The 19,249-nt window shown below is 36.5% G+C and overlaps 1 protein-coding gene and 1 non-coding gene across 2 annotated transcripts in view; both read right to left on the bottom strand.

Moving 5' to 3' along the window:
- The window catches only part of IL1RAPL1 (interleukin 1 receptor accessory protein like 1), a 1,376,054-nt gene that overhangs the window by 66,543 nt on the left and 1,290,262 nt on the right, over window positions 1-19,249 (bottom strand). The window lies entirely within an intron of this gene.
- Window positions 7,126-7,288, bottom strand: LOC136386528 (U1 spliceosomal RNA). The gene has a single exon (XR_010747921.1). It is a non-coding gene; the product is annotated as a U1 spliceosomal RNA (small nuclear RNA).

Genomic DNA, 19,249 nt, shown 5'->3' with positions numbered 1-19,249 from the left:
CTTGAGTGCTGGTTTGAGCAAAGGGTCACTCACTCTGCTGTAGCCCCCTGGTCAAGGCATATATAAGAAAGCGATCAATGAACAACTAACTAAGGAGCTGAAATGAAGAATTGATGCTTCTCATCTCTCTCCATTCCTGTCTGTCTGTTCCTCTCTCTGACTCTCTCTCTGCTTCTGTAAAAAAATATATATATATATAAATATTTTCAATAATTTAATATGAAATTCTGACTATCAGTAATATTTTTACCTAACTTGGTAAGAATTCAATACCAAAAGAAATCTTTTTTTTTTCTTCCCAAAGTTATTAGTGAGTTTCACACTCTAATCATCTTCATTAAGGGAAATTTTATATGATCAAAACCTCTGGAATAGAGAAAGCAGAAAGACCATGGGGCAGAACACACCCACAGAGTAGGAGGCTCTGTAAGCCAGAGATTAGAAGGTTTGCTGATTGCTTGCTTCCAGTTAGCATGCATAACTAAATAAATTATGGTGCTTTAGGAAGAAATAACAACATTCAAAAATTTGGAGAAAAATCTTCCAAAGTTCTTGCTTTTTCTTTCATTGTATAAAAAGGCTCTTGTCAGGAGTCACTTAGTAAAAGCTACAATTGAGTTTATCTCCTTTGGATGTTCTATTAACTAAATCATAAGGATACAATTGCTTTACATGTTTAATTTTCCATGTGCAAATTTTTATTTAGAACTCTATGACAATGGAACTATTATTTCTTTTAAAATTGCTTAATATAGAATGCCTCAGCTGTCTTTATACAAAAATAAATCTTTTAAGAATTCATAAAAATAGTATAGAATAAATATTACTTGTAAAAGATCATCCCCCCTAAATAAAAATCGTATAACAAATCATTTGGCATTGAACTATCTATTGTGGATGCTTAAATTTTTATTATTATATGTTGCAATGTTTTAAACGATTTTGTACACTTTAACATTTTAGTGATTCATAGAGTTAATCTAGGTGCCAGGTACAACTCTTGGTTCTTGGGATATTTAAATCAACAAAGCAAAACTCTCAGCCCCTATGGGACTTATACCCTAGTGTAGGATGATAAGGAATGGGCAAAAATGATATATTTTGTCAAAAGTGACCAGATATATAGGATAAAGAAGAAAAGTATTACCCAGGAATGCTGGCAGTAGGATGAGTTTGCCATTTTAAATAGGGGGTCAAGATGGGATGCACTGAATGGATGACATTTGAGAAAAAGCTTGGAAGAGGTAAGGGAGTCAGCCATGTGGATATGTCATGGAGGAGCAACACAGGCAGAGGAGCAGTGAGTACAAAGTCCTAGGAAGGGAGAGTGCCGGGCATGTTAGAAGAACAGCAAGGAGACCGAGGGTGGTGGTGGAGGTGCCCAGTGTTATTGTTGTCCTGTTAGGAACACCAGTGACCCTCCAGGTCCCCCAGAGTCTACAGGAAGCACTGTGCATCATCCTGCTTTCTGTGAGCTGGTGGGCAGACATGCTTCTTTTTATCCTAGTAAGTCTACATTTATAAGTTGCCTTTTTCCCTTGGTTTTTTTTAAAGCAAACACTATATAAATTTGTAAATCCTTACTCACAGAAAAAAACGAAAAAAAAAGGACGTCAGAGAGAGGCAGAGATGTGGTCATACAGTGGATGGAGTGTTTACCTGGGTAGGGCCTTGTAGGCCATTGCAAGGACTGTTGCATACAATGTGAAACCAGGAGCTTTTGAACAGATGGATAATGAGAAGTGCTTCATACCAGGGTAATAACATTTGAGGAAGTGAGAAGTGGTCAGATTCTGGAAAATATTCAAGTTAGAGCCATCAGAATACTCTGCTAGGTTGGATGTGAAGAGTGAGAAAACAAAAGGTCAAGGATGATTTCAACATTTGACCTGAGCAGTCGAGGACTGGAGTTACTGTCTCTGAGATATCAGAGACCGTGGGTACTGGCCTGTATGGAAAGACCAGAAGCTCAGTTTTGCAAATGTGGAGTTTGAGGTGTCTGTTCTAGTGGAGATGGGTAGGTGGTCAGATATGCAACTGTGGAGAATTATCAGGACTAGGTTTATACACTTAGGAATCACTGGCATATAGATCATCCACAGAATGAGAGTAGAGAAGTCCTGGGGCTTTGCAATATTAGGGCCTCAGGGGGGGCAAAAGTAATCATCAAAAAAGTGACTGTCCAGAGAGGTGAGAGAGAAACCCAGAGGTTCAGGTATCATGAAAGCCAGGGAAAAAGGTGTATCACAGAGAATGAGTGTGAGTGTTACACTCAGGCCATGTGAGATGAGAATGGTGCAAGAGCTATTAAAGTGGACAACATGGAAGGCACAGAAAATCACAAATATGAGTTACCTGATACATGTTATACATCATATATTTTGTATAGAAAATAAGCTTGAAGGGAGTGAAAAATAGGCTTTGTCTCTAATGAATAGAATAATCTTGAATTATATACTAAATGGGTACAACACTACTCTTCATCATGAGATCAGGCATTATTTTTAATATCCTTAACTGTTTCTGAGAAATGTGTTTCTACCAAATTCCTGCAATTAGATAAGTGGCTAAAAATGTTTCTGAAAAACAGGGTGATGATTGAGAAAGAAAAAGGATGGTTATCATTCTATAATCTACCTTGTTTATTTAAATAAAGATAGAGTCATCTTATCAATGTTGCAGAGTATAACATGATTGTGTCTACAATGCAGTATTTAATTAGAAAATGTTAATTAAACAATCAATGAACAACTAAGGCGCCTCAACTATGAGTTGATGCTTCTCATCTCTCTCCCTTCCTGCGTGTCTGTCCCTCTCTTTCTCTCCCTCTCTGTCTCTCTGTCTCTCTCTCTCTCTCACACACACACACACACACACAAAAAGAGAAAATGTTAATTTTCATTCCTTAATTCAATCTTGCATCTAAAACGAAACAAAACAAAACAGTTCTAAAGTTCAAGCATACAAGTATACAACTTGAAGTTTGATGCAGGTTATATCCTGTGTTGCCATATTATGGCAGAAGTTTGATTTGAAATTTGAATTCATAAAAGGGTATAGTAAGAAGCTAAAATTTCTTCCCCATTGACAAATGGTACTCAAAAAGCTGCTTTGGTCCAGTCTTAAATAGAACAGTAGCCTTAAGGGAATTTGTTGTAAAATTGTCTACTGAAAGTCCACAGGATTGCTCTTTGGATACATGGAAAATGGAGGAGGCAGAGTACAAATGCACTCTTAAATTATGCCAAGACAGAAAAAGATTCAGAGCAAGTCTACTACTATGATATTTATGCTTTTTATAGTGGCCAATGTATTTCCTTCTCCCTGTTAAAAATGTCACAATGTTTTTCTCTTGGGTCTGGACTTCATATTGCAAATTTCTCCCTGAAGCTAATTTTTATGACAGAATTGCAAAGTCCTGAAAGCAAAATTTAGGCTTAAAATGCCTACAGCTCCATAGCTAAAACAGTGCTAATGATAAGAACATGAACATAAGGCTGTGCTCCGTAGCCAATGAATTTCCCTATCCTAATAGGATGAACGTTATAAAACAAGGAATATAATCAGGTTCATTATATCAATAAGACAAGGAACAGGAATGCAATGTTACAAGTTCAGTACATTAGGTTTCCACTAGGTGTTTATGTTTAACAACATTTAGGAAGGAAATGACAGTCAAAGCATAAATACTTTGAAGAATGAATAAATATGTGGCTTCACTTTACAGAAAATTTTATCAAATTTACTTTTCTTTCAATATTCTATCATCCTGGTCTAGTTACTTGATTTAAAACCCCTGTAAAATGTTTAATAACTATTATTTTTCATCAGGGCAGCAGATGCTACTGCAGAAGCCCTCACAAACACAAATCTTCAAATGTGATATTTTAATTCATGATCTACTGATTTTAGTTCTTGAAATAATAAAATATAGCCCCAAATGATTGACTGTAACATATATTTTTTTGGTATTATCATCTCAATTTTATTTTATTTTTATTGAATTTATTGGGGTGATATTGGTTAATAAAATTATATAGGTTTCAGATATACAATTCTATAATACATCATCTATACATTGTACTATGTTGGTGGGAATGCAGACTGGTGCAGCCACTGTGGAAAGCAGTATGGAGTTACTAAAACAAATTAAAAAAGGAACTGTCTTACGATCCAGCAATTTAACTTCTGGAAATATATCTAAAGAAACCCAAAACACTTATACAAAAGAATATATGCACCTCTGTGTTCACTGTAGCCAAGATCTAGAAATAGCCCAAGTGTCCATCAGTGGATGAGTAGATTAAAAAGCTGTGGTACATTTACACAATAGAATATTACTAGGCTGTAACAGATTCTGGAATATGGAATATGTTTAGATTTATGTTGCTGAATTAATATAGTTTTAAGTTATGTTAATTAAAATTAATGTTTAGAACTATGCCAAGCATTAATGTAGAGTGGTGGTTTAGCAATCTAGGTCAGGGAGCTAAATCCAGCTTGTTGCCTGTTTTTGTAAATAAAGTTTTATTGAGCCATGCCCATTCATTTACATAATGTCTAAGACTGCTTTTTCTTTTGCACCACAAAGTCAGAGTTGAGTAGTTGTGAAAGACACTACAGGATGTGGTCTTTAAAGCCTAAAAGATTTGCTCCCTGGTTTGTTACAGAAAGTGTTGGTTGGCCCTTGAGGTAGATTACATTAGTCCTCCCTTGTCCACAGTTTCATTTTCTGCAGTTTCAGTTATCAGTGGTCAACCACAGTCTGAAAACATTAAATAGAAAATTCTAGAAATAAACAATTCATAAGTTTTAAATTGAACACTGTTCTGAGTTCCTAGCAATTTAGATACATCATAGAGGAGCTGTAAGGTGTATGTATATGTAGGGATAAACAGGATATATAAAGTTTGGCACTATATACAGTTTCAGGAATCCACTGAGTGTCTTGGAAGGTATCGCCTATGGATAAGGGTATTTTCTTCACAACTCTTGATGTTAGTACTAGTGTTGTTCCATTATATAAAAGAAGAATTATTGAAGCTCAGAAGAATTAAATAAACAGCCCAAGATTACAAACTAGAAAATAGCAGACCCAAAATCTGAATCCAGAACTAGTTCCCAAATGTATGATCTTAACTACCACATTACAGTGCCTCCCAATAATCTCTGAAGGTCACCATGCTAGCAGAAGTCAGAGCGTAGAGAACACTTGTATTCAGAAAACCAGGATGATCCTAGATATACTTAAGCAACATTTTACTTTTCAGGTTCAAAGACATGTGATGGATATAGACAATTTCTTGATAAGCAACTTCAACTCCCTTAGAGAAAAAATTGAGTCTACTTGTTTTCAATGTTATACAAATGAAACAATCTATCATCAGTTGTATTATATATATATATATGATATATTAGTAGAGCACACATAACTTCTATAAGAATTCCCCTCTATGGAATCACTTATTTCTCACAGTACATTATATAAGTATTTCAGAGCTTGGATGCCTCAGGTTCAGATTACTTGATTGAATCACCAAGTAGTTGGTGCTAGAGTAAATATTTAAACCCAGCCAGATCTCTTCTTACCCAGTCTTTGCTTTGCACATATAAAAAGAATAAATCATTCATGTTAAATTCTGATCAATAAAATATTACTGTCTAATAATATGAACCAGAAATTTCTGAAGGCCAAGAATGAGAATGGTACAGAATCAAAAAGAAGAAAGAATGACAGGAGTTAATAGCAGAAAGCAAAGCAATTGCTGAAAGTCTTATTATGGCAAAATCAGTGCTCTTATTTTTTTCTAAAGGCCCTGTCTTGACAGAGCTGAATTCCCAGAATATTCTTTCCTTAGCTCTCAGCTGATGACTCCAAAATAAAGCAGCCTCTTTCTGGCTCCACACAGCTTAAAACTGAGACTCATGGACATAGACAAAAGTCAAGTGGTTACCTGGGGGAGGGGGTCTGCAAGAAGGGGGTCAGTAAAAGGGGACAAATATACAGTGACAGAAAAAGATTTGACTTTGGAGGATGGCTACACAACACAATCAAATACAATAGGGATGTTTAACTGAAACCTATGTGTTCTAATTGACCAATGTCACCACATTAAATTAAATTTCTTTCTTTATGTTGGTGACAGAGACAGAGAGAGACAGAGACAGGGACAGATAGGGACAGATAGACAGGAAGGGAGAGAGATGAGAAACATTAATTCTTCATTGCAGGACCTTAGTTGTTCATTGATTGCTTTCTCATATGTGCCTTGACTGGGGGCTACAGCAGACCTAGTGACCCCTTGCTCAAGCCAGCAGCCTTGGGCTCAAGCCAGCAACCTTGGGCTTAAGCTGGTGAGCCTTGTTCAAACCAGATGAGCCTGCGCTCAAGCCGGTGACCTTGGAACTTTGAACCTGGGTCCTCCACGTCCCAGTCCAATGCTCTATCCACTGCGCCCCTGCCTATTAAGGCTGAATTAAATTTCTAATTAAAAAAAGATTCAAGACAGATTTTAAAAGAATTAAACATCACATTCAAGAATTCCTTTAATGTTCAAATGTTCAGGAGCTTGGCAACAATATTACATGAGTGAAATATATCTGTATTTCTCCCACACATGCAGTATTTAATTGGAAAAGATTGCTAAAGACTCTAATGCCTTCTACAAATGGTACACTGCTAATAAAATATTTTCTGATTTCATTTCATTGGTAAAAGCCATAAAATGGTGGGCAGATTAAAAAAAAAAAAAGACTGTGGATTCAATCAATTTAGTGGCCTGGCCTCTGACAGGTTTTCTGGATGGTCTCAGCCTTACTTATGATCAATTAACCCTCACTTTTGTTTTACCTTAGGCTGTGGGCTGTCATGAGTATCCAACAACTGGAATTGAATTGTGGAATTGCCTCAAGGAACCCTCTAGATTCATGGGCTGTTGACTGGGCAGGAGAACAATGTATGTAAGAGGGAGAACTCAAATGCCAGGAGAACCAAGGGAAAGTGCGGGAGAATGCTTTGAGAAGAAAGAGGGGCAACCCCCCCCCCAACAGTAAGGGAAATTAAACCTGAACTCATGCAAATATCTACTCTTGTGTGTGTGTGTGTGTGTGTGTGTGTGTGTGTATGTGTGGAGAACGTGAATGTAGTCCCCCACTACCATAAATTATGCAGTCGAGTTTCCCACATATTGGAAATCACAGGGGTCAGCACATCTGGAGTGCAATGGATAAGCCTCGCCCTGGGACAACCACCTTTGTGTTCATGGTATCTCCCCTTCCAGGTAAGTATTCAAATATCTATTCTTGAATGGTTGTTGAAAGCATCTCTCGACTCTGTTATACACAATGATCCTGTTCGTGACCATGATTCATAGAGGAACCTTAAACATACAATTTTAATAGTAGATTCCAGTATAAAACTAACTTTTTTATAAAGGTAACTTCTAAACAAGAAAACAAAGGGTTATTGCGGTGTCTCCTTAAAAACTCTTTCAACAAAAAGAGATGTTTGTCCTTTTTTTATTATTCTTTTTGATGATGTTTAAAGGAAAAAGAATCAGGCACAGAATTTCCCATAAAAAGGGAAATCTGATAGAACAAAGTGATGATTGAAAGCTTCGATTCATTCATAAAACTTCTAAATGAACTGATTTTACTCAGAAAGAAAATTTTTTATTCTAGTTAAAATTTAACTTTTGACATAAAATAAAAACATGAAATAGATGTTGTCATAAAATGAACATAACAATTCATTCAACTTGCCATATCCACTTAAATACCTCATTTTATTACTCCTGTTTAGCTTGAGTTGCATATTGCACATAGTTCCTCTAGAGAGGATGTGCTTCATGATCATTATAAGGATTCCTTTTAATATATCTCAGTGAAAAAAAAACAACAGCAAACTTGATTTCTTTTAAATATCTCAGTAAAAAACAACAACAACAAACTTTTGGTATATTGCATGCAAAACAAAGGAAGAAATCTACCCTGGGATAAAAGGGAACCATTAATTATATAAGCCATTTTTTTGCTAAGATTCTAACATAAGAAAAGGTAGCTATACTCTGAAATTAAAATGTTGAACAAAAATATGGCTACAAAGATATGTACTTGTCCACCTTTTAGATGCACATGTATATGTGCATTTGTGATATCATATCATATACTCACTTTTAAAGTATAAAGAAGGAAGAGAAATATTGAAAGCACCTGTCATTCTATCTGCTCTGTTATAAAAAGCATGGCTAAAATATTTGAATGGACGAAGTTTTGAAAACTTCATTGTGGTAATAACTTAATTTTCTAAATTTATTACAGGCATATCAACCATTCCAGCTTTGCAATTGAATGGAATAAAGTGAGCTCTTTGAAGAGCCAAATTATACTGCAGAATGAAACTAAGAATGGGGTACCAATCTCATGAGGAAAGAGAGGCTCTTAGGCACGAAAGTATTAATTTTATATATTTTTAGCACTATGTTACTTGTCATCTTGGTATCCAAGTTTGGCAGGAAGTAACACAACACTCACCATACAGAAATAGTATTAATGTTGCCAGAAAAATACTGTTTAAAATAATAATTAATGATTTTGAGTCATTGCATTAATCAGAGTTAATAATAAAAAAGTACATCAGTTAAATAAAGAAAAAAGCACTTGACTATTTCTAAATAAAAATAAACCTATTTCATAATATTTTAAAGAAGGAAATAGCTATTTTTAAAAAAGAACAGAAATACATTCTGATTCTGAACATCTTCTATGCAAATAATATTTTGGTGAATACCCTTCCAAGCATGAGTCTACAGGTATAGACTCTTATGAAACATTATGACTTTTTAAAAATTAAAATGTTGTTACTTTTAAAATTCTCATGAAATGAAATTGATTTATTTCTTTTGGTGTACAGTTATACACGTGTTATGATGTATATTGATACATGTAATCATCACGGCAAATAGGTTACAGAAGAGTTTCTTCACCGCAACATTTCCCTTATACAGTATTATCCTTTTGGAATGCCATTCTTCCTTTATTCCAAATCCCAGGAAACCACTGTTCTGTTCTCATAACTATAGTTTGTCTTTTCAGAATGCCATATAAATGGGATTATACAGATTATGACCTTCTAGGATTGGACTCTTTCTCTCAGTACGCTAATGTCTTTGAGATCTATCCAAGTTAGTTTGTGTATCAGTAGTTTGTTCCTTTTATGTTACATAGTATACTATTATATGGACATGACATGTCACCCTTTATTTATCCAGTTACTCAATGAAGACCATTTAGGCTACCTCCAATTTTTGGCCATTATAAATAATGCTGTCATAAAATTTCAGATTTTTGTGTGAACATAAATTTTCATTTTTCATAGTAAAACCTCTGGAGTGGATCTGCCAAGCCAAATGGTAAGCATATGGTTAACTGTGTGAGACATGATATATTTTAAACATTAAATCAAAACAATGATAGAATACTAAAGGAACAAACAGAAGTACTCTTCTGGCCTGACCAGGCGGCAGGCACAGTGGATAGAGCGTCGGACTGGGACATGGAGGACCCAGGTTCAAAACTCTGAGGTTGCTGCTTTAGCGAGGGCTCATCTGGTTTGAGCAAGGCTCACCAGCTTGAGCCTCAGGTCACTGGCTCGAGCAAAGGGTCACTCGGTCTGCTGTAGCCCCTTCTCCCCCAGTCAAAGCACATGTGGGAAAGCAATCAATGAACATAAGGTGCCACAACAAAGAATTGATTCTTCTCATCTCTCTCCCTTTCTGATTGTCTGTCCCTATCTGTCTCTGTCTCTGTCACAAAAAAGTACTCTTCTGTAACTGATACATCTTTATGCCATTGTTAAGAAGTGAAATTCTAGAATCTGACAGAAAAACAACACAGTTGCCTTTCATTCAGAAAGAAAAAAAAACATTTCCCCTTATTACTTATCTAATAAAGAGGATCAGGATTGTCAATAACACAAAACTGAGGATGATTATTTCAGAGTTCTCATTGTCACAAAGGCATCTTCATCCTCATTAAGAATGCGAAAAGTGCCCTGGTCAGATGTCTCGGTTGGTTAGAGCATTGTCCTGAAGCATAGAGGTTGCTGGTCTGATCCCTGGTCAGGGCACATACAGGAACAGATTGATGTTTCTGTCTCTCTCTCTCTCTTACCTCTCTCTCTCTCTCTCTCCCCCCCTCCTTTCAAGTCAATAAAATAAACATTAAAAAACAATGTGAGAAGCTAAATAATGGGTTGGGAAAAAGAAGGTAGATTCAGACAATCTGCCTCATTTTCCTTCATACTAATACTTCAAAAATACTATTCTTGCATTAAATGCAAAAATGAACAGCAAACACAATCCTCTTAAGTGCATATAAACACAGTAGGCTAAGATTGAAGGGATTGAAGGGTACACAGTTTCTAAGAAAGAAACTAAAGTGAAGGAGAGGAAAAATGGGAAGGAGAGCTCCCTGAGTTGTGTTTGTTAGGCAAAATAGTGTGGAAATCGCTATAAAAGGGATAGAGAAAATGACTGTCAAGTTGGTTAGAGCTCAAGGTTGTATAAAGTCCATCATGAGACAGGGTATCAATGAGACACTTTAAATTATGTCTTTTATGTCATAGCTTTCAGTACCATATCTTCCTGCAATTATTACTCCCAAGAAAGAATTCCATGCCTATTACCTGGCTTAACCAATTATGGCAATTCTGATAAAGAAACTATAATGAAACATGAGTTTTAGTCACTTGTTTGTTTCAGGAAAATTAACTAGTACTTAACTATACGCCAGGCACGTTTCTAGGCACTGTGGATACAGTGGTGATCAATAATAGACAAAAATGTGTGTCCTCTTGGACCTGACATTTTCCTTTTAAGTCAAAGTGATTCATAACTAGACATTTGTGGTTTTTCCATGATTGTTTGGTTTAAGTCTTACACTAAAATTGTAAGGTGTAAAAATTTATTCAAAAAGTATTGAAACAGTTTTGACTTGTTTAAATAATTTTGAAAATCAGAGCTAAGTTGGGTCCTCATTAGACATTTATCACTGCAAGAACTTGCCAATTAGCTTACATTCTACTCATTTCATAGGTTAATGATTCAGATTTCTGAGATAAGAATATGTGTGTATGAATATGCAAATGCCTGTTTGTTTTTCTGTATCTAGTGTTTTCTTAGTGATTATACAGTCATTATATCCTTTTTCTAGGTTAACATAATAATTTGTTAATTATTCGTTTCAGTCGAATGTTAGTGAAAATGGAGTGATTAAAAAGGTTTACTTCCTTATTTTGTATTTGTATTCATATTGTAACCCTTCTATAAGATAGTTCCTATTGATGCTAATTTGTCCATAATTTGTCATATTTCCTAGGGATAAATAAGATGGAATGCTGATCCTTTGGCAATGCTATTCACTAAGTGGTTCCATGCTATTAGCAGTACAGGCAGGGCTCATTTCAGATCTTCAATTTAAGAAGGCATGTGCAAAAGTCAATCTCCACTCATTTTGCCCAAATTAAGAATGAAAGGCAGATGCCAGGCTATGCTTCCAGCCAATATGTAGTCCTGATCCAGCAAATAGAAATTTTTGAAGAGGAGAATATATGCATAGTTGTACTTGTGACATTGATTTGCAGGCCTCTTTTATTCCTGGAATAAGATAACATAAACCAAACAACAAACAAATGAAACAAAACCCTTGCCAATATGAAGCCAAAAAATTGCAGTGCAACAGATAGCACAGATGTTAGAAACTTTCCACCATTATTTGAGAACAAAGCTGGGGCTCTGGTTGTTGAAATGATTAAAAGTCTCCCTCTGTGGTGATTTGGAAAGGAATCTGAGGCGCTTGAAGCAGGCTGCTTTGTGATTTGCAAAGAGATGGGTGTACGATTATTTACCGAGATAATCTGTGAACTGGGATCTCTTTGAGCAATTAAACCACATTTATTTTTAACAAGAAGTATGGGGCTGTTTCTTCTTAGCTTAAGTACATTGAGATAAGCTTAATTTTTCCTGATTAGCTACCCATTTCTGGTGCCAAATTTGTTGATGTTTTCAATTATTTTGTAAAAGACTAGAAGGCAGAACTGGGCCTTGTTTATTTCTGGATCATTTGGTCTAGTATATTGCACCATATATAGTGGGTGCTAAAATATATTAAGTAGTTAGTTTGTTAGTGGAGGATTCTGATTCAAGAATCAGGAGTCAAAATATAAAGACCACTTATCATGAGTTGTTAGTCTACTTAGCCTCTCTGTGCTCTATGCAGCTTATTAGTTGTTGTTTTCTCAGCCTACTTTCCTTTACTGGCATTTTCCTGGGCTGTTTGCTCTTCTTTCTGCTAATATTTTCTATTTCCTGAAAGTAAAAGTAAGGACCATGGAAGAGTCTTCTCTGTACAGTTCATTCTTTAGGTGCAGTCATTTTCAATTACATGACTGGATCCTTAGACATCTTTCAGAGGAGCCCCACCCTGATTTTGGCAAGTATTACACTAGCGTTACTGTTATTGGATAAAGCATACTGTTGTTCGCTTCCTGAAATATACAGAAGACGACAGATTTTGGAAAACAAATTGTATCTCTACATGATGAACTAGAGATATGGCCTAAAGAAACTTTAAACTCTGCCATCAGAACTCACTTGAAGTTTTAAAGTTTCCCTTTTGAGTACTAGTGATAGCAAACAAGAAGTCAGATCATTAATACATGAGGCCTATTACATGTTTATTATTGCACTGGGAACATTACAGCAGTCATTTAATCTTTACAACACTATGGTTCATATTAGTATTCACATTTTGATCATCAAAGTTATTTAACATGTCTAAGTCACACAGTTGCATAACCAAAGAGAGCAAAACTAGCTCTGAGTTGGACTTGGTTAATATCTGCTTTCTCTATCATTCCTTTCTTCCTTGGGATAATAAAAGTATCAGATCATATCTATACTATCTAATTACCACAGAGTTCTTTCTAAGCTTTTCCCACTATCCTATCCTGCCCCCTTTCTAAAGATAAATAAACAACTGAAATAAACAACTGAAATTTACAGATTTGTGGCTAGGAGATTTTTTAGGTGGCATGTTGTGTTGTGTTTGTCTATTGTAAAATTCTAGACCCTTCCAAATTGGATTTCTAACGGTTCTGAGGGTAATGGTTCCCCAACTTTAGTGTACATGAAAATCATAAGAGCAGATTCATTTGTTTTGGCCTCATCCTCCAAGACTGTTAAGACTGTAGCAGGTTCTGGAATGAATTTTTGTAACAAGAAGCTCACAGCAAGCTGTTGAAGAAAGCCTTCAGATCACTTGGTGATAGAGGTTGTAGGGTCTTAAAATATGTACAGTTTGTTTAAATGTATGTATTTACAAGGCAATTTGCCTACATTTCTAAAATAACCAGTTTTCTGAGTATATAACCATTATAAAACAATGATTCTATCAAAGAAGGATTTCTAGAAATCACTCTAGAGGCAATAAAAGATAGCTAGGAAAAAACTGATTCACACCACCGGGAGGCAGTATGTCCAAGGCATTCACACCATAAACAAGAATCGAACCAGATACTTTCTTAAGAATTGGAGATTTAAAAAACCATGTGTGTATGTATATGTTAGGGAACCAGGGGTGGTAAGTGTTGTAGCTATTACACCAATTTACAAATACGAACAAACAAAAACCCTTAAAATTATACTCTCTTTAAGAGAAAGAAAAAAATGTAAGAAATGCATTTTATCAAAAGAGCTCATTTTTAAAAAATTAACCACCCCGAGTCAATGATAAATGCTAATGTTAAATTTTTAGAGGGTGGAAATTGGAATTCATAAGATAGTCAACACAGCTATCTTAGCAGGACATCTTTCACTATTTATATTGCCAGAAAAGTCTTTGTAAAATTGTTTGCCAAAGTGAATCAATAGTCTATTGTGAATGAAGCAATGGAATGTATTTCTAGTAAAAGCTAGAGTTGAAATGTCTGAGCATTTGTTTTCAATCTGAATCTATAAATGCTTGGCAAGAGATCATTCCTCTTATGTAAGCACCTTCATCTTATCATTTCTGTCAGTACTGCGATTTCCCAAAAATCACTTCAAGGATCCCAGGAATGCTAATATTATTTGATGTGGTCCAGAAAATTCAGCATGATCTTGTGGAAGAAAATCTGGAAGTTTCACACTTTCATTCTGGGTAGCTGAAGAGATGAGTATGGGAAGCGAGAATGTCTTAGAACGAATGAATAAAATAAAGGATATTTTTCTTATTTTAAAGATTAGATTTAAATAATCTTAGAGCATATCTTCTCCTACAAAAACTACAAAAATTGATGAAATACTTCATTGCCTTGTTAAAAATGGCAGAGAGAGGGAGGGTCTATAAGTGGCCTGAGTGGGAGTACAATTCTAATTTGCTAAGGATTTAGAATAGGGTATTCTCACCCAGGCAGTAAAATACTCAGACAAGAATAACCAAGGTTTTACCAGCCAAGGGTAATTTCAGAGAATTTACTCAACTGAGGAAATCTTGAGGAGAATATGAGTGTCACAAACCTGGAACACAGAGATGATAGAAAATACATTCAATTGAAAGCAAATTAATTGGAGGGAAACAGTGGAGCAGAGGAATATCCATTTAGGGCTAAATTTTGTACCTTGCTCTTATGAGATGCTTGGTTAATACTATACAGGAAAACAGCTTTGACATAAAAGACCACTGCAACATAAAGCTCAGATTGGACAGGCACTAATTGGTAACCTCTCACTATCTACTTCTAGTTTTATCCGTATTGATTTGTGAAAAAGACAGCTATATCATAAGAGAAGCAGGGAATGGACCCATTGCTGACATTGATACCCTAATTAGTGCTAAAGTAACAGGAAAACAGACCAGGCTCTAGAAACCTCACCACTGGAGCCTACCAATGGATATTTATGAGCACATCACCTGAGAACCAAGTTGAACCAGAGCAATAATCACTCATTGGTGATTACAGACGTTGAAGTAGAATCAATTTTCTGGTATTTATTTACATACAATATAAAAAAACAGACAGCCTATCAAAAAGGTAGTCTTTGGCATGCTATGCCAATTAGTGGCATGGAGCAGGGGAGCTTGTAAAGTTCATTCATATGGTTTGGGATGCTGTTGCCTTCTTAGCTCTCAAGCCCATGACTGCTTGCTTCCACTCCAGTCATATTGCATCATCAAAGGTAACCTACCTTGGTTATGACCAAAGGGCTCTGTTATCCATCTTAATTAGTGAGAGAAAGAAAGGAAGTAGAAATAAGTGCACGTGCTATTTCACATTGTTACTTTTCCATTCTTTCTGCCATTCTTTATTTTAAATTAGATACTCTTCTCTCAGCCAATATGAAGTAGAACTAGAATTCTTGTTTTGATAACAACATACAACTGAGATGGGTGTTTTGTGATGAAGGCCCTGAATCTACTCTGACCTAGTTTGAGCGTCTGAAATAATGTTGGGCTGTGCTGTGTAGGCACATAGAAGTCAATCGTAGGAAAACAGCCCTATGAGGCAAAAAGGAGAGATTGTTAGCTGCACCTGACAATTACTTACTCAGTCAGAAAAAGAAATGGTGAAATAATTTACAGGCAAGACATGCTAGGTGCTTGCTGACAACAGATAACCCAGAACTTGCTACAACTTCCTTCTTATGTAAGGCAGGATATTTATAGGTTTAGTGCTGAAAAGCTACCTGACATACATTCCTCCTGAGGAATGTTCTGCTCTGAAGAAATTTAGGATACACCAAATTAATGTCATAGATAACCAGGTCAAATGAACAACCATGAATCTGAGAAGGGGCTAAAAGACACTATCAATACTCATTCTCTTTATAGACCTAACCTATAAAAGATTTAGTGCTTGATATGTGTTCTTCTTTTAGCCTATGATTGCACAAATGGGAAGAAATCAGCAAGGAAAAAAAATGTCAACTTTAATCACTTACAAAAAGGACTGTATTTCAAATTACCACAAAATCAGATACCTATGGAGAAAAAACAAAAATGACAGGAATCCCTTTTCTTCAACTAAACTAAAATATTCCCCTTGTAATGGTTAGATGGGCTGAACTGGGGTGTGTGGCAAGGTATAAAAGCCACTGACACTTTGACGCAAGACAACATTGCCACTACACAGGTAAAATATATAGTTCTCTAGAATGAAAGATGGAGTATCACTGTCTACAGTGCCTCAGAGGACATTTTTGTCATTGGGTGGCTGTGTTGTATATCAAAGGGACTCTTGTTGATACTGAATACGACACTCTCATCTGTTTCCATTGGTTCAGAAAACATGTTGTGGAAAGCAGATAATGATCCCCTAAAGATGGCAACATTTTAACCTCCAGAACCTATGAATTTGTTACCTAACATGATAAAAGGGGCTTTGCAGATGTGACAAAGGTTATGGACCTTGAGGTGGGAGATTATTGTGATGGGCTCATACTAACCACATGAGTTCTTTTTTTTTTTTTTTTTTTTTTTTTGACAGAGACAGGGAGAAAATCAGAGAGTGGCAGTTAGGAAAAAAAGACAGGAAGGGAGAGAGATGAAAAGCAAAAGTTCTTCATTGTGGCACCTTAGTTGTTTATTGATTGTTTTTTTTGTATGTGCCTTGACTGGGGGATATAGCAGAGTGAGAGATCTCTTGCTAAAGCCAGTGACCTTGAGCTTCAAGCCAGTGACCTTTGGGCTCAAGCCAGTGACCATGCAGTCATGTCTGTGATCCTATATTTAAACCAGCAACCGTGCACTCAAGCTGGTGAGCCTGTGTTCAAGCCAGCGACCTCAGGGTTTCGAACCTGGGTCCTCTGCATCTCAGTCCGATGCTCTATCCATTGCACTACCACCTGGTCAGGCACCACATGAGTTCTTAAAAGCAAAGAATCTTTATTCCTGTAGTGAGAGAGATACCATGAAGGGAGAAGGGTCAGAGAGATGAGTTGTTGCTAGCTTTGAAGATCAAGAAAGCGGCCACATGTCAAAGAATGTAAGCAGCCTCTAGAACCTGGAAAAGGCAAGGAAATTGAATCTCCTCTAGAGTTTTCAAAAGGGATTCAGCCCTACTGACACCTTGGTTTTATCCCACTGAGACCTGCTGAACTGTAAGATGACAAATTTGTATTATTTTAAGGCTCTGAATGTGTGGTGATTTGTTACCGCAGCAATAGGAATCTAATATAATATAGTCTGAATTTAGAAAAATCTCCAATCTGTGTTTCTAGTATTCTGGTTTTGCCTATTTTTTTTTTTTTTACTTTCTTCTTGGTTATAGAATATCAAGCTACAGATAGCTCTCAGTAACTTTTCAATTAAACAGGATAATCATCTTGAATCTGAGATGTGAGATCCCATGGTTCAACCTGGCAAATAGGGCAGGTGACGACAGGCAGGAAGCTGTCTCTTAATACCTCCCCCATCCATATTTTGCTGTAGTACACTGGAAAAAGGCAAGTCTAGAATCCAAAGAGACCCCACTTTAAAGTCCTGACTGTGTTACTTATTTCCAGCATTATATGAGTCATATTATTTAATATTTGGGAAATTCAGTTTTGTCATCTGTAAAAATATGTAACAAAATCTAATTTTCAGAATAGTAATGAAGAATACATAAGATAATCTTTGCAAAATACATAGCATGGAGTCCTGCATACATTGTATTACACATAGTCGGTTGTAACTATTTTGAAACAACAGCAGCTCTCTAGGATGAGGCAGAACTTGGGGAAAATGATCTGGATACTGAGGGAAAATTATAGACAGATAGGTGGCAAGACACAGTTTCTAAGACAATTCTTTTTCAAGCCACAATTTGGTCTTATGCTTGACATTGATCATTGGGAAGAATCCAAAGTTAGGTAGTGGCTTCTGATGGGGCAAATGAGACAGAGTACTAGAAAAATTATGCTATGTTTCCTGGAGAACCAGCCAAGCAGAGGGGTCATCAGTAAAGCAATAAAATAGCACCACCATCAGAATACAAGGAGAAAAAAAGTCTCTGTCCATAGGGAATTACGATGAATATGAGCCAGGATAACATAAAAAGAGTAAGAAGAGGTTTCCTGTAAAGTGGAAAACATGGAGTCTATTGGAGCTATGACTTGGGAGGGAGAGTAGATTTGTCAGTTTAGCATATGCATCCAATGCCCCATAACTAATGTTAAGCCTTTTACTGAATGGGAAGAACCATAGCAGCCTAGGTACTCTCAGCTTCAATCACAATCTTCTAGAGGGGGCCATCACTCTCCACCCCATATATGGGAAGTTGAGAGACTCCAAAGCAGCAGAAAAAATGTAAAAACTGAACATAATCATTAAAAAACTATTTTCCCCCTTATTTCCAAGTGAGAGGAGGTGAAATAGAGCAACAGACTCCTGCATGTGCCATGACCAGAATCCACCCAGCAACCCCTGTCTAGGGCAAAGCTTTGCCCATCTGGAGCCATGCTCGCAACTGAGCTATTTTTAGTGCCTTGAGGCAGAAACTCCACAGAGCCATCCTCAGCACCCAGGGCGGATGTGCTCCAACCAATCAAGCCATGGCTGTGGGAAGAGAAGAGAAAGAGAGAGAGAAAAGAAGAAGGGGGAAGGATAGAGAAGCAGATGGTCACTTTTCCTGAGTGCCCTGACCCAGAATCAAACCCAAGACGTCCACAGGCTGAGCCAATGCTCTACCACTGAACCAACTGGCCAGGGTCCAAAACTCTTATTTTCCTCCTTTTTGTACCTTTTGCCTCTTATTTACTTGTTTCTCTGTAACTGGCAATAGCAGAGTCCTTGATTTTGAATGATGTTTTATACCACTCTATCTTTTGCTCACATTAACCAGTCTGCCACTGAGCCATGTCAGTTCACCATGGTGAATATATTCCACCAGTCTTTTTCCAGAATTGATCCTGACTGGTTACCTTCTAAGGCAGCTTCCCTGATTAGCTGAAATCTGGTCAATCACTCCTTCTTGATGTCACTATTGTCTCATTCCCACATTGGGTTTCTATCACATTTCCATAATGAAGCCAAAGAAGCCACAATAATCTACTTTCTACTGTACTTAGGGAAGCCTACCCTCCATCCTAATTTTTCATTTCTGTCTATGCAGTTTCTTCCAGACTATGCAAAGGAGGACTTCTTGTTTTAATTTTTTCTCAAGTGCAACTAACCTAACAATTCTCAAATAGTTCATAGTACTTGACAGATCATGTATAGTGCTCACCCTGGT

The sequence above is a fragment of the Saccopteryx leptura genome, chromosome X (assembly GCF_036850995.1).
Source record: "Saccopteryx leptura isolate mSacLep1 chromosome X, mSacLep1_pri_phased_curated, whole genome shotgun sequence".
NCBI classification, from domain to species: Eukaryota; Metazoa; Chordata; class Mammalia; order Chiroptera; family Emballonuridae; genus Saccopteryx; species Saccopteryx leptura.
The sequence above is the reverse complement of the archived record's forward strand: the minus strand, read 5'-3'. Positions and strand labels throughout refer to the sequence as shown.